The following is a 16,175-nucleotide window of genomic DNA, read 5'->3' as shown; positions in this document are numbered from 1 at the left end:
AGTAAAGTTAATAAATCAATAAAAATAATTGAGTGTTGTGCAGAGAGGTATCCTGCTGTCCAGTGAGGTTGGGCTCATAGACCATAATCTACTGCAGTGCAGACAGTAGGAAGCTGTGCACACGATGAAAAATGTTCACACTGCGTTCTGTGTTTCATCCCCAGAGCGAAGTATGTGCTACGGCTGGTGTATTGTGTCACAGAAAATGTGAGCATAACCGAGACAAATGGGTCAGATAAATCTGTTATGAACACTCCCATCCGGTGATTTATAATACTCCAGTCAGCCACAACATTAAAAGCACTGACAGGTGAAGCGGCAATGTAAAAAAAATTTGAGAAACCTTGGGCCCTGGCATTCGTGGTGGATAATTCTGCAGCATTCCACCACAATGCGCGACTGTTTAGAGAACAGGTTCAGAGACCCTGAGGCGAAACACAATGGATGAAACAGCCTTCGAGCTCTCGGATCTGGAACAGGCCCCACCAACAGACACCTCACACTGCAGCCCACAGGAACTGGCAACATCCCAGTGCTACGCACTTCAGCACAGCCCTGTAGGTCTCGCTTTCCATGCCTTGAAGAATCTGAACTTTTTTTCGGGGGTGGAATACACTAAGTTAGGGAAAAGCTGTAATAAATGCTGAAGGTAATGGAACAATGGAACATTACTGTCATTAATCACCACTGAGTTTAAAATATTTACCTCCACTGTGTATGCATTTAATTTTTCTAAAGTACCCCACACACTGGACCAAATGCCAGTCTGGAAAAATGCACTTATTAGCCTGTTCATTAATATTTAAGTATACTATAGTTAAGGCAAACACTTGATCAGCACAGTGTGAGCTGTCTTTTTAACCTGCTGGCCTTGAACCGTGACAACAGTGACTTTCTTTGAGCGCACACTTGAAAATTATGTTCTGCACATTGTCGCGTCTTCTTCTCTACTAGATTCATGTAGCATTTTATCAAACAGTAACACAATGGACCCTCTTCTATACCAAGAGGGGGGGGGGGTGATTCCTAAAAGCCACTCTTCATTTGTCAGAGATTCTTTCTTCATGCAATCTTCTTTAGTCCACAGTGGTGAGTCTTTAAAGACTGGTGAGAGGCATCAATACTCCCAGAGAGAAGATGCATAACGGAAAGGCTAGATGAAATCGATATGCTCATGTGGCCACTGAGGCTGTTTTACTGACAGATTACTTTGATTTAAATGTGCATTTGTCCAAGATTTTGCAGACAAACTGCAAAGAATTGTTGCCTTATTAGCACACACAGTGAAATTGAATGCTGTTTACGGTGAAGTTTTCTCCTTAGTTGTTGTTGTTCTTCTGGTCATCTGTTACCTGTCACCTGCTGCTAGATTTATGCTCTCGTTTTGGCCACACGCTGGTGGATTAAGACTGCAGCAGGGCTCTCTCACTGAATGAAGTTATTCAGGGGAAATGAGCCAGGTTTCATTTTCTAATGAGTTGGCAAATGTGCTTCGGGCCGTTGAAAGAAGCTTCACTTTAATAACAAAATCTGCTTGCACAGAGAATTATGTAGTAGTTAATTATTTAATAGCGAGGTGATGCATGGAGTGATTCTATATCTGTGATGACAAAACGTTGAAAGTCCAAGTGATCGCCGAGCGGGAATTAACACATGTAATTTATGACTTTCATTTTATCTTCATTTAATGTTTGAATGCCCTTCTAAACTACGAGCTGTTGTCTCGTTAAAGCATTTTTCCACTATGAAGAATGATGAAAGAAGCAAGGCTATAAACTGGAGAGATTATATCTCTCGGCTGGCCTGGGAACACCTTGGTGTTCCCCCAGACAAGCTGGAGGAGGTGGCTGGGGAGAGGGAGGTCTGGGCTTCTCTGCTTGGGCTGGTGCCCCCGCAACACGGCCCTGGATAGGTGGAATATCAGGACTGGTGTACTCCTCAGAAGGTTTGTATCTTATGGATACTTGGCACCATCTTGTGGACGCTAAAAGGAACATAATTTCTGCAAAATGAGACTGTCTTTGTGACTGTAAGATAGTCTGTTGACATCACTTTCACACATTGTGTGCATTCTAAACTTGTGACAGATTCAGAGTTTAAACAATGACTCCAAAATGAGTCCAAAATAAACAGTTGTGTCAGTTTAAGTATTTTAATATCTGTAAAAAATGTACAGGATGTGGATGGGGAAGTTTTTGTATACCTCTCTTTTACACTTGAGCTGAAGTGTGTGCATCACTCGTGTAATTCCTGCAACATTTGACATTTATGAAACGTGTGACTTCCCATAAACAGTGTGGCGGTGGTCTGATGATTTAGGAGCAAAGTGTGTGACAGTCAGTGCTCCTTTGTGTTTCTCGCTCTTGAAGTTTTTTTGCAGCTTTGCTGAGATCAAGTTTCCACCGAGGATTTTAAAGTGCTGTGCACTGCCCCCTTAACCTTTAGCGAAGCTGCAATTTAACACCAAGGAAATCGTTCTTAGCTTAGAGTAACTCCTATATTATATAACATACTATAAGAATAGTATGTTTCCCATCCTCACAGTCAGCACTGATATGGTGGGAAGCTTGTTTCTAAAAGATGAAGTGAATGTTTGCAAGCTGTTTTCTGAAAATGTTATTATCATTATTATCATCATTATTATTATTATTATTAGTACACTTAATTATGTTATTATTATTATTATTATCAAGGTAGTCGTGTGAATATGACTATTTTTATCAGCTACCTAAAACATCTGTTCTGATGATCATTAAAAATAATGACTCAAAAGTAATATATCAACAACATATTCAACAATCTATTGTACCAGATTATCAAAATAAGCTACAGTTGTCCTTTGACAACCGTTTCAAACATTAGCCCTCCAGTTACTAGAGCCTAAACTAGTATCTGGCAGTTTGTAGTCACATTATGTGACATTATGTGTTGTGCCTTTAAAACCTAAAATAAAAAGTTTGGTTTCCTGAATAAAAATAGTGGGGTCCTCTCTGAGCCTCCACTATTTTTTGGAAAGAGTCCTATGAATAAAGGGAAAAAGGACTGAGCCATTTGTTAAACACAGCAGCTGAGTGGAGTTTTCAGCTCCAGCTGCTGTTAAAACTGAAGAACTACAGATGAAGCATCAGACAACGCACCATGTTCCCGGGTCTATGTGCTTTGGTCCGTTTGCTTTAACAACAACAAACGTGGATGTGGAAGTTCTTTGTGTGATTTACTAACAGTGAGCTAATCTATACAGATACTACACTATATACACTATATAGTGCTCTCTCTCTCTCCAAGAGACCAAGTTGAATACGTCAGTTTTTTTCATCTGTAGGCCGACTGTTTTGCCTGAATCTGTGCTGCATGCAGAATTCCAACACAGTTGAATTCTGCATCCATAAGTTTAAAAATCATAATGACAGCTGAATTTAATTCAGTTGCATCAGTTTGTGGGTGCATCAAATCAATGTGCCAGCTGCTATTTCACAGCGTAAAGAAAATGCAAAGCCCCTGACGCCCTGTGACGAATACAGAAGAAGAAATTCATAATCACTTGTTACCGCTGTATTGGCAGGAAAAACATTTTAATACAAAATCACAAAACAACACGAAAAGACGAACCCAGAACTCCAATAGACAACAAAGAAAACAGAAAAAAAAATACAGATTTTTGTTGGAAATGTGTATGGAAGAACTGGTTAAGCAAGTCATCAGTCAGGAAGAAGTTGTAGCCATTTACACGAGGCTTACCAACAAGATCTGGGCTGAAATCGATGATCAATTTGATGAAATTCTTTTAATGACGGCTATTAAGCATCAACGACCGTGTCGGACTGATTCCGTGGACCAGAACCATTGGTGTTCAGTTGCCGAAAAGTGGCGTGTGTTTGAGCAAGAATACGACATATTCATAGCCGCTGCCCATTCCGATAAAGATGCCCGAACTAGAGCGTTCATCCTGCTAAACCTGGCCGGCTCTGAAGATATCGAGCGGGAGCGTGCCTTCGTGTACGCGGGGGAAGGAGAACACAGACGATTAATGACTGGAGCAAAATTGAGAGAAGACCTGGAATGTCTCAAATGCAAATTCCGCGAACTGTGTAATCCTCAAACAAACATAACTATGGGAAGGCACAAGTTTAACACCAGAAACCAGCGACCAGATGAAAGAATAGAGTCTTACATGAGTGACTTGAAAAATAAGGCAGGCAGTTGCAGATTTGGCCAGCTTAAAGACGAGCTCATCAGAGACAGACTCGTTTGTCCCATAATGCATTGAGTTTTTCCTTTTCAGTCACCTTTTTCACTCACTATGTGTTAATAGACCTCTCTGCATAGAATCGTACTTGTTATTAATCTCTATCTTCCACAGCATGTCTTCTATCCTGTCTTCCTTCTCTCACCCCGCAGCAGATGGCCGCCCCACCCTGGGCCTGGTTCTGCCGGAGGTTTCTTCCTGTTAAAAGGGAGTTTTTAATAATAATAATGGATTGCATTTATATAGCACTTTTTGAGACCCTCAAAGCGCTTTACAATTCATTCACTCTCACATTCACACACTGGTGGAGGCAAGCCACAGCTGCCCTGGGGCAGACTGACAGAAGCGAGGCTGCCATATCGCGCCATCGACCCCTCTGGCCAACACCAGTAGGCAGTAGGTGAAGTGTCTTGCCCAAGGACACAACGACCAAGACAGACAGAGCTGGGGATTGAACCGGCAACCTTCCGGTTACAAGTTTTTCCTTCCCACTGTCGCCAAAGTGCTTGCTCATAGGGGATCATTTGATTGTTGGGTTTTTGTAGGGTCTACCTTACAATGTAAAGCACCTTGAGGCGACTGTTGTTGTGATTTGGCGCTATATAAATAAAATTGAATTGAAAGTTTGTGGCATAACTAGTGACAGCATGAGAAAGCAACTGCTGTGTGACAGTGACCAAACTTTGAGCAAAGCAATTGAAATGTGCCAGATATTTGAGTAGACAGATCAACATAGAAAAGCTCTAGCAGCTCCAAAACAAATGGCAGCAAAGGTGGATACCTTGCATCACACAATAAAGAAAAAACATCTACAGAAATTCAAGACAAAGACAGGCAACGAGCGGCGTGCAACACAATCAGAACAGAATCTCGCTCACACAATAACTAACTGCAACAACTGTGGGGGCAACCACGAGGCAAAAAGAGATAAATGCCCAGCATATGGCCAGCAATGTCATAAATGCAAAAAATGGAATCACTTCCAGAAATGCTGCAAGTCATCACAAACAAGGGGATTTAAAAAGAGATCCGTAAACCACATTGAAATGCAAGCGCCCAGCAGCGATGAGGAAATGTTCTTTGTGAATGGGATCGATATAGACACTGTGAATCCCTGTTTTCCGTACAAGAATTACATATTCACCACTGTGCATATCAATGGAAAACCAATAGAGCTCAAAGTGGATACCGGCGCCAAATGTAATGTCATGCCAGCCGACCTTTTTGCACAACTGAAACAAGATGAAAAACTCCTGCCATCACATAAAACCATACTATAAAATCCTACATACATACTAAAAAAATATAGGAACAACATAAACGCCTTTTAAGGACATAAAAGTCAAAAAGGCAGATAGTAGTAAGTAATAAGGCAATAAACCATTCTGAAAGCTTCTGTTAAAGGTGTCAGTGGATTACGATACATGATAAGAAACCAGGATTCAGCCTGGAGATTCTTTGTCACCACTGAGACAAAATTATTATATTATTTGTTATTATATTACATAAGAGTCAATAGAGATGATTTTATAGACAAAATTGATACTGCATAATTTAGAGATTACTTTCTGATTTTAAATTAGATCTTACAGTAAAGTACATCTAATGAAAAATCAGGCAGACACTAACAGCAAAATAAATCTGTTTGCTAATGAAAGTTTGTGTTGAAGATGTCAATGGAGGAGACACCGAGATCTTTGCTCTCAAAGGTTAATCAGTGGATCTGCCCTGCCCAGATCAAAATGTGACACCAAGGAGGAAATGGTTCATTGTACACTTGAATGGCTAAAAGTTTATTACAAATTAACTGTGTGCTGATAAAGAACAACACACAACAGAAACCACATTAACAAGTTTGCAGATGACACCACGGTGGTGGGACTCATCAGGGACGATGATGATGAGCCATACAGAGAGGAGGTGCAACGGCTGGCACTTTGGTGCAAGGACACAGAGGACCTGTGATGTGAACCAATCCTTTATTTTTTTTCTTTTTTTTTTTGCCTGTCCCATTTGGTTCTTTAGGCGTCAGAATTGTTGTCTGAAGACCAACAAGGAGACCCAATGGATTTACTTTGCCAAATGGATCATCATGGCCTTGCTCTATTGGTCCATTTGATCGACCTTTGTTGTTATTATTTATTTTATTTTATTTTCAGTTGTTACAGACGGGGCAGACATGACTGAGGGATAGGAAAGGGAGAAAGAAAGATGAAGGAAAAGAAAAACAGAAGGGAAGAGGGACAGTGAGAAAGGGCACTTAAAAAGAGAAAGAAGAGGAAAAAAAATCTCCTGGATCACCTGTTGAGAGAAAAAGAAGAGAAAACAAGCAAAAAAAACAGAGCAACACACTAAACACAACACCATCACATTAATCTAGCTAAGTGTAAACAGCAGTAAATACTAAATGTTGAATGTTGTTGTGTAGCAAGCAGGACCGACAGCGCACAATGTGCTGGGAAATAGCAGCCAATAAAGGTGTAGTTTATGTCTATGAACAGTGGACACCTGTGTGCACACCTGTGTGCACACCTGTGTGCACACCTGTGTGCACACCTGTGTGCACACCTGTGTGGATCAGCGCGCTTGTATTCAAAAGATTTCCCCATGTAATGGTCTGCTAGAGGATGTAGAAAGCCATAGCCCTGTCCTCCAGGGCATGAAGCAAGCATGGAGGAGATCCAGGCCCCAGACATCCAGAGGCCCCAGAGTGCGAGAGCCCAAGGAGGACCACCGGAGGGGCATCCGTGCCACCCTTCTGGGAAGATCTGAGGAGAGCCCCAGATGACGGGTCACCCAGTAGCCACGGAGCAGAAGCCAGAGGGGGCTGCACTGGCGTGCCCGCCGGCTCTGCCGGCAGCCAGCTGTGCCAGAGTGAACCGAGCCGCAGGCCCAGAGGCCGGAGGCCCGAGGGCCCCCTTTGCCCTGGAAGAGGCCTGACCGAGCAACAGGCACCAGGCCCCGCCAAGTAGTCACCGGGAGTGAGCTGGTACATACCTGAGCGCCCAGCCCTGGACACCAAGAACCACCAACGCACCGACTCCTGAGGGCATCAGTTACCGGCAGGGAGTGTGGTGAGGGGAGATAGGCCTTTGGAGGGCCTGGGAGTACCCAGAGAGGTGGAGTGTAAGACCCGACCTGACATATAAACACAGACAAACAGGCACACACAGACACAAACATGCATTCCCACCCTGATGTGAACCAATCCTTAACACCTTCTACAGAGGCACCACAGAGAGTGTCCTAACCAGCTGTATCACAGTCTGGTACGGAAACTGCTACGCGTCCGACCACAGAGTCCTCCAAAGCCCACCAACTGTTTACTCCTCTTTCATCCGGAAGAACACTCTGCAGCATCAGGAGCAAGTCGGTGAGATTGTGCAACAGTTTTTTCCCCCCAAGTAGTCCAGCTCCTCCACACTGGACACAGGATAATCCAATGCTGTTTGTCTTCATCAGCTCAGTCCTGGTCCTGTGTATGAAAACATTGCATCACAACCAAAGGAGGAGGATGAAGCCCACTACAGCAGAGTCCACTTCAGAAAAAGGCATGTGGTTCCTCTTTATTCCACCGTACAGTCAAATCATCCTAGAAAACAGGAGTATTCTCATTATGCTGCTGTCAGCTTCAGCTCTGACGGAGCATCTGGTGTCACTCCAGAAGATACAGACTTACAGACTCACTCTACTGTGAAAGTTTGAGAGAGAGTGTGTTCAACAACTGCTTATCCAGTTCAGAGTTGTTATGACAGGGTACAACCTGAAGAGGTCACCAGAAACTCAGCCAACCTAATCAGAAGAAAAATGGTCAGTTGTTGACAGCTGTTAGAATGAATGATGTGTACATGTGCTTCACTGAGCCTTACTGTGTCTCTCTCTCTGCCACATTATTCGCTATTTCTCTAGTCTACATTTATTAGGAGACTAGAAGTAAATTACATTTATTACTATTATCTCTCTTCCAGTGTTGGGACTAACGCGTTATTAAGTAACGCGTTACAATAACTACGTTATTATTGTGGTAACGAGCACGGTAACTAGTTATTATGCCAAAATCAGGAACGCGTTACTCGTTACTGGGATTTAGATAGGCTCGTTATTCGTTACTTCGTGTGGTGGCTATGGCGGAGCTTCCACAGATTCAGTAACATTAGCAAGTGGTGGAGGCCAGCAGGTGGATGAGGGAAAGGGGACGCAGGAGGAGGAGAGACCCGAGGCGGCCGCCGGTCCGAGTGTCAGGTGAACTGAACTTCAGGTAAGAAGTTATGACCTGCAGTCTATCTGGGTCAGATATAAACCAAGTTTAGTTGGAGTTTATTTTCGTTGTGCTGACTTTTTCGTACTGCGTGCCAGCTAGCATGACGGGGTTTCTATACAGCTGGGTGGGTGCTATGATGTTAATGATGTTGAACTTTATTTTGTTCATACGGTTAATTATTAGAGTTGCCAACCGTTCCCTAAAAAACGGAATCGTCTCGTATTCAGAGAAATTATTACGCGTTTCGTATTGAGGTGAAAAGGAACAGTTTGTCCCGGACTTCAGCTACAATGAAAAAGACACAAAGCTGGATTTATTCTGTGTTTACGCTGCACAGCTGCCTCTTCTTCTCTCATTCTCTCCCCTCCCTCTCCTGTTGCTACTTTAATCATGAAACTGATCAATGATCAGCTGATCGGCTTTTCCCTCTTGTTTATTTATCGTCCACTTTGCGCCAGAAACCGGATGTCGCGTTAAACAACAGCAGCACGTTTGATCAGCTGTTGTTAGAATTTATTTAATATTAACTTCTAGTATCAGCTGATGTTTGTTGGAGCCACAGCTGTAAAGCTGCTGGTCATGATATCGGTTTGTATATCTGGTGAGTGGGAAACCAGATGAAACCAGGAGATGTTCTTACTGAATCATCAGAGCTGAACAGGTGATGGAGAAACAGGTTTACCTTTTAGGTGACATGAATGAGTTGAAGGGAAGTTATGAACTGTTTCTGAGAGATAAATAACACCAGGATCCTTTTCTATGTAGCTGACAGCTGGTAACTGTGCAGGGGCGGGTCTAGCAAAGTGTTGCCAGGGGGCCAGGTAGGGCATTAACAGGGAAAGGGGGGCACAAAGAAATACTTTCTTATTCTCATTTAAAATGTCTAGCTTTTAATAAATAATTATCTGAGTCTTACAACAAACAATTGATAGATTGATACCATCAAGACAGTGTACATCACTGTCACGACAGTGTTTGTTTTCATTCAAAGGCTTTATGATATTTGCTATAATGGCGGGCCGGTCTCTAGTCAAAATGCCCGGGCTGATTTTTTGTCCCAAACCAGCCCTGTATGCAGCTCATCTGCAGTCTGGTGTTACCTACATCTTCCTATTCGGAAGGCAGAATTTCTGAGTTCTGAGTACAATCAAAAGCACCACGACTGCAGTTTTTGTGTTGGATGTAAAAAGCGCACATGACGCTGTGACGTAGGCTAGAATCATGGCGGCGGTCAACGACGGTCCAGGCGTGGGATTTCTCTCGTGGTAATATGCACATTATTTTTTCCTTTGGTAGGTGGCACAGTGCACTTGTGGCAAGTAAGCAAGCTAGAAGACTGGCACTCTTGCTGGGTATCCAGTTAGCAACACATTAACAAGAGAAGTCTGAGTAAAACCAAAGTTACTTTCCCTAGTAACTAGTTACTTTGAAAGTAACGAGTAACTTGAAGTAACTGAGTTACTTTTGATGGAAGTAACTAGTAATGTAACTAAGTTACTAATTTAAAGTAACTTACCCAACACTGCTCTCTTCTGGCAGTGAGTGTAACTACAAAAACACATTTGAATGTTCTTTTTCTACCACAAGACACACCTTCTGTGTCCTTTTTTAACAACATACAAAAAACCCACAATAAATATATCTATCACTGACTCAATTATGTGATGTTAAGTCATATTGACTATTTGTTGTTCAAAATGCTTTTCATTGTATGCAAATTATCCAAATAGTTGTCTCATAAGCAATGACTGTGGTGGGGCTTGCAAATTTCTTGTTTTTGATTTATGTATGTTTTGTTTTGTTTTGCTTTACTTTTGTTTCATATGTTGTTTGTTTAATTTAAGACAAAAAAAAAAAAAATTAAATGAATGAGAGGTAAAACTTGAGGGGGTAGGGACAAATAAGTAAATACTTCTGCCTACTCCTTTTCAAACAAATAATGGAATGATATTTTGTAATGATTGTGAAGGCACATGTTTGAAATGTTTGAAATAAAATGAACTGAACTGAACTGAACTTCAGTGTTATTGCTGTATAAGTTACTAACAGGAAATGCTCTGTTAGTAAAATATATTTTCAATTGTTTTGCTATGATAAGATTTTTAAACTTCATTAAAGTACAAAATTATGATTATCTCATTAGAAAAGAAGATTGAAATAGTATAGATCTGTTAAATGTTTGGTAATGAAATGTTCTTCTGAAGAGTTCAGTGGTAATAAACCAAGATGCACATTTAAAACTAACAAGTGTAATTTCACATTAACAATAAAATAACAGAGTTATGAACATTTTTACTGTTTTAGTGAAGCTGCAAATGAGACAACTGCCACCAAAGCAGAATTCAACTCAGTGTTGCAGATACAGCAGATTCCACAAATTCATGCTCTATAGGAGCCACTATTTGGAAAAACTGAAGATAATTTATTGAGAAATTAATTAAGCTATTTGGCAATTAGTCTCCTATGATCCATCACGGCAGAACAAAAAGACAGTGGTGACAGGATTTAAGGTAGGACCCAGAGTCTAGATGCTGGTGATGATGAAGATGAGGCTTAGATGGAACTCTAGGTGACATGGGTGAGGTGGAGATGAAGAAGAAGTGGGTTGCATGAAAGAGAGTCTGCAAGGGAGAATGAGATTTAAAGTGTGAAGTTTTAGCACTGTCTACCTTTCACATTGCTGCTGGAACACCTGAATTTCATAATTGCAGCGTAAATGTGTAGTTAAACTTCTTTACACTGACTGAATGGGTTTTGCTGGTCCGAACCACTTAAGAATAAAGTCCTCCTACTGCAATAAGTGAAAGGAAAAGAAAAAAAAATGTCAGCACTTTTGGTTCAAATTGTAAGAAATATTTAAAATTACAGAAAAAAATATTTTTATTGTTATTGTAATTATTAGCGCAGAGTAATATTACACAAATTTTTCTTAGTAAATGTGTTTCCCCACTGAACAGGAGGATTAAAGTGTGTTGTAAATAATCCTTCAAAAACTATGTTTCATGTGCAAGCCAGAGCAGATTTTTCATAAGATAAGATTTTTTTTGACCAATGTTCCTCTTTCAGAGCTGAGAGTGAAGATGAGTCCTGCAGTGGTGACAGAGTGTCAGAGAGTCACACTGAATTGTAGTACCAGCTGTCCTCTGACTGACAACACAAACTACATTTGGTACTTGAACAGTCCACCTCTGACCCTGAGAGAGAACCAGAACAAACATCTGATCCTAGACCGAGTTATCAGGGAGAATTCGGGAAGCTACTCCTGTGCTGTGAAAACCAACAAAGATATCAGCTCTGCTCCAAAGACTCTCACTGTCCAAAGTATCACAGGGACATGGACGCCAGCAGCTGCAGGAGGTTCTGCAGCTCTGCTGGTTTTAATACTTCTCACTGTCTTCTGCTGGATCAGGTGAGCAACAATCTACTCTGATACAGACCAGTCATTTTCAAACTCTCATTTGAAATCTCTTCTTCACTCACATATTAATTTATTTTTAGCACATAGAATAAGGAGGACTTCCAGTCAGTCTCTAAGAAGAGAAATGTCTGACAACCAACTGCAGGTACAAAACAGGATTCAAATAAAAGAATGAAGGGGGCGACCGTGGCTCAGGGGATTGGGAAGCGCATCTGTAACCGGAAGGTCGCCGGTTCGATTCCTGGGCTCTCTGTCCTGGTCGTTGTGTCCTTGGGCAAGACACTTTACCCTACCGCCTACTGGTGTTGGCCAGAGGGGCCGATGGCGCGATATGGCAGCCTCGCTTCTGTCAGTCTGCCCCAGGGCAGCTGTGGCTACAACTGTAGCTGCCTCCACCAGTGTGTGAATGAATAGTGGTATTGTAAAGTGCTTTGGGTGCCTTGAAAAGCGCTATATAAATCCAATCCATTATTATTAATAATAATAATCATTCATTCTCTATCACGACATTTACACCCAGTATCTGGCTAATTCAACTGCTGCCACAAAGACTGAGACAGGACATGCACAACACAATGACTGCATGCAACACATCTGTCTGACAGAGAATCCTCTTATCTCTTATGTCAACCCTGCACTGCCACAACACTTAACACACACTAACAAAATATTGTTGTATGGCGCCATCTATTACACTTGCAAATAAATATTAATGTATTCATCTGAATAAAGTAAATCAAAAAATAACCCTTACTTTTTAAATAACCCAGTGCTTATATTATTTATCTGCTCTCTTCAGATTAACTCAGATCTGATATATGAAAACATCTCAGCTCGCCACAGCAGAATGCAGGTTAATATAAACCAGTCAGTCATTCAAGATGATCTTTGCTCCAATAAAACTGATCTCCATTGCAATTTAGCTGATTTCTACTGTAACACAGTACTGTGTTTAAAAACAAACAAACAAAACCAAAACAGTGGGTAACTTCCTTGTCATATTCATTTGAAGGGAGTGTTCCCCGATATGGCAGCACTGTTAATGAGAGGGATGTAGTTTTTACCTTAACTGGTTTTAACAACTGGAAAGCAGCACTTGATCAAGACAGGGGGCTATGGCTGAATACATGAGCAGGGCACAGGAAGGAATTGGAAGGAATACCAAAGGCGCAAAACACCAGCTACTGGTCTGGATGTGTCCTGCTTGTTTAATTTCAGTGTACAAGTTGTCTAGAGGTATGGATGTAAATCTCAAACGCAGACTTAAACCTTGGCAGTTGAGCTGAAGCTTAAAGAGTATCTTTAATGAATAATGGCTGAAACAGTCCAAATAACAAGTCCTAAACGGTAACAAAATCCAGGGAAGACAGGAGAACGGAAACAGGAAACACTCCGGGACGGGTAAAGACATGCACTGGCCGGTTGGTTTTAAATACACACACTCACACACGTCGAGGGAGAATGCAAATGAGACACAGCTGGAGAACTAAACACACCTGAGGTAGGCGAAACAAGAGAAGTACAATTAAATACAAAGCACAAGAGACCAAAGTCTACCAAAATAAAAGAGGAAACCCAAAATATGAAAACTCCAAACACAGAGACGGAGACTTAACAATGAGAAAAAAGGAAAACAGTGGAGGCTGGAAACTATAACCAGGAACAGAACTCAGATAACTAAACTAAAGTAAAAAGGCCTGAGAATGTAGACATAAGCAAACCAACCAGGAAAACTAAAGTGTATAAACAATAACAAACTATGAGTCAAAGAAAAATGACATAATAATAGAAACTGAAATTCTAAACCCAAACCTCTGGGACAAAGACCCACAACCACGACTAATAAAACTGGCAGAAAAATGAAATCACACGTCAGTATACATTTCCATCTCCAATGTAAATAGGAAACACAGCCAGAACTACTAATTCTTGTTATATAACTTCAACAGCTGCAAATAAATCATCTTCATACGCAGACCACACACATACTGCATTTTTTTTAGGTCTATATTTGCTCAAATTTGCCTGTTTCACGTATTTCTATTGTAAAATTTGGTATTGTCTGTGTCACAGTTTGCCGGGTCAAGCCGTGTGGTGTGTGGAAATTAGGACCCAAGGTGCAGGCACGGCTGAGGTGCAAGTGAGCTTTATTTGAGGTTGGTGAAACAAACAGCAACGGAGATGGCGAGGATGGGAACTAAGAAAAAACCTAAACTGGGAAAACTAACAGCACAGAACTGAAACTGGAATACACAGGAAGACAGGAAGGAAGCACAGGGTGACGTAGGGAGGTAACACAGATGGACTGACGACGAGCACAGGTAAGCACATACTATATATACACGTGGAGGGGAAACGAGGAATGCAAAACAGGAGGGAGGCACAGCTGATTCTAACTGACATGACAATTCAAGGGACACCAACCTTCAAAGTAAAACAGGAAACATGGAACAACGGGGAGCCACATAACAAAACCTAGAACTAGAACTCAAGAAATACTAAAAGGCAAAGGAACTAGACACAGAGAGAAAGAAACCAAAAACCAAAAGTACAAAACTCAAAAACACTGGGTCACCGACCCAGGACCATGACAGTCTGGTTTTGACACATCAGTTTTTCCATTTTATAATTAAAAACTGCTATGGGAGACAAGAAAGTAACCTTCACATTAGCGTACAGTTTCGGGTTTGCATGAACAGTCTAGGAACTACAGAGATTTTTATGCACAGTCCCTCATTTTCAGTGGCTTCAGTGGACAATTGACTGATGGGTTCGTGTCCAGGTGAGGCCTGTTCTCTAATTATTCCTTGACAAATTAAGCAGATAAAAGATCTTGAGTTGACTCAAAGTGTTGAACTTGGTAGTTTTTCACTGGAACTCTCAATATCAGGTCCAAAGATATGTCAGTGCAAATGAAGGATGCCATAATGAGGCTGGAAACTCCCAATAAACCTATCAGAGAGAAATTAGGAGCTTAATAGTCTGGTACCTTTTTAAGCTCTGCAACAACAAAAGGCCTCAAAGACCACTGAAGACAACTAATTGAAAAATTCTTTCCTTGGTTTCGAAAAACCACTTTAAAACATCTAACCAAGTCAAGAACACTTTTGAGCAGACAGGCATATCATTGTCAAAGTCTACAATCAAGAATCATGAATAGAAATATAGAGGGTTTAAAACATGGTGCAAAGTTACACTCAAGGGCAGGAAAGTCAGCTTAGACTTTGCCAGAAAGCATCTAAAAGAGGACGATCAGTTGCAAGAAATAATCTTTGGTCAGATAAAAACAAGATTAACTTGTACCAGAACATTGGGAAGAGAAAAGTATGGTGAAAGAAAGGAATGTTAACCACATCAAACACAGTGGGATCATTAGTGTTTATTGACGATATGACTGCTCCTAAAAGCAGCTGGGTGAATTCTGTAGCTATACTGTTCAGATTCAGCACAATGCTGCAAACCTGATTGGACAGCGCTTCACAGTAAAATGAATAATGACTCAGAGCATCCTGCAAAAGTGTCCCAAGAGTTTCTCAAGGCAAAGAAATTGTTCAGTGGCTAAATCAGTCATTTGATCTCAGCCCAACAGAGGATGCTTTTCAGTTTCTGAAGACAGAGAGAGACCTACAAACAGCAGTAATGCAGCAGTCTGCTCTAACCCAAGGGAAGAAACACAGAATTTGGTGATGTCCGTGGATTCTAGACCTCATTTAGCATCTAAAAATGTCTGCAATTCCAAAACAGCTAATGCAATACTATTTTTAAACCCCTATGAATTACAGCTGGAAGTCTACTGTGGGGTTGTACGGAGGAAAATTACAAACAAAAAAACCTAACCTATTATCCAAAAATGTATGGACCAAACTCCTAGTCAGAGTCCTTATAGTGTTGGGAATTAATTGTTGTCATACAGGGTAAAGTCCAAGTGCACCTCATTAACTGTAAATGTTTAACTGTACTTGTTAAAAGAAAGTGTCCGAAAACAAAATCAGAATATAGTCGGGTTAGGTGTGTTTAATGTTCATCTTACTCACTCACTGATCTAAAAAGTTGAGCTATAGCTTTTCATGCATTTTTGTGGCCATGTTACAGCTTATAACTAATACTCAACTTTGTGATGCATTTCGGGACTCTGTGTGTGTGTATCTGCATGTGTGTGTGTGTGTGTGTTGGCTGAACAGAGGCGGTAGAAAGTGGTTGGCTGTCAGAGTCAGAGGGACGGGCTGTTGTTTGAAGTGCCGGGGAGCATG

This window comes from Perissodus microlepis, chromosome 6, assembly GCF_051167445.1.
Source record: "Perissodus microlepis isolate ML-2025 ecotype Zambia chromosome 6, ASM5116744v1, whole genome shotgun sequence".
NCBI classification, from domain to species: Eukaryota; Metazoa; Chordata; class Actinopteri; order Cichliformes; family Cichlidae; genus Perissodus; species Perissodus microlepis.
This window is presented reverse-complemented; position numbering follows the sequence as displayed.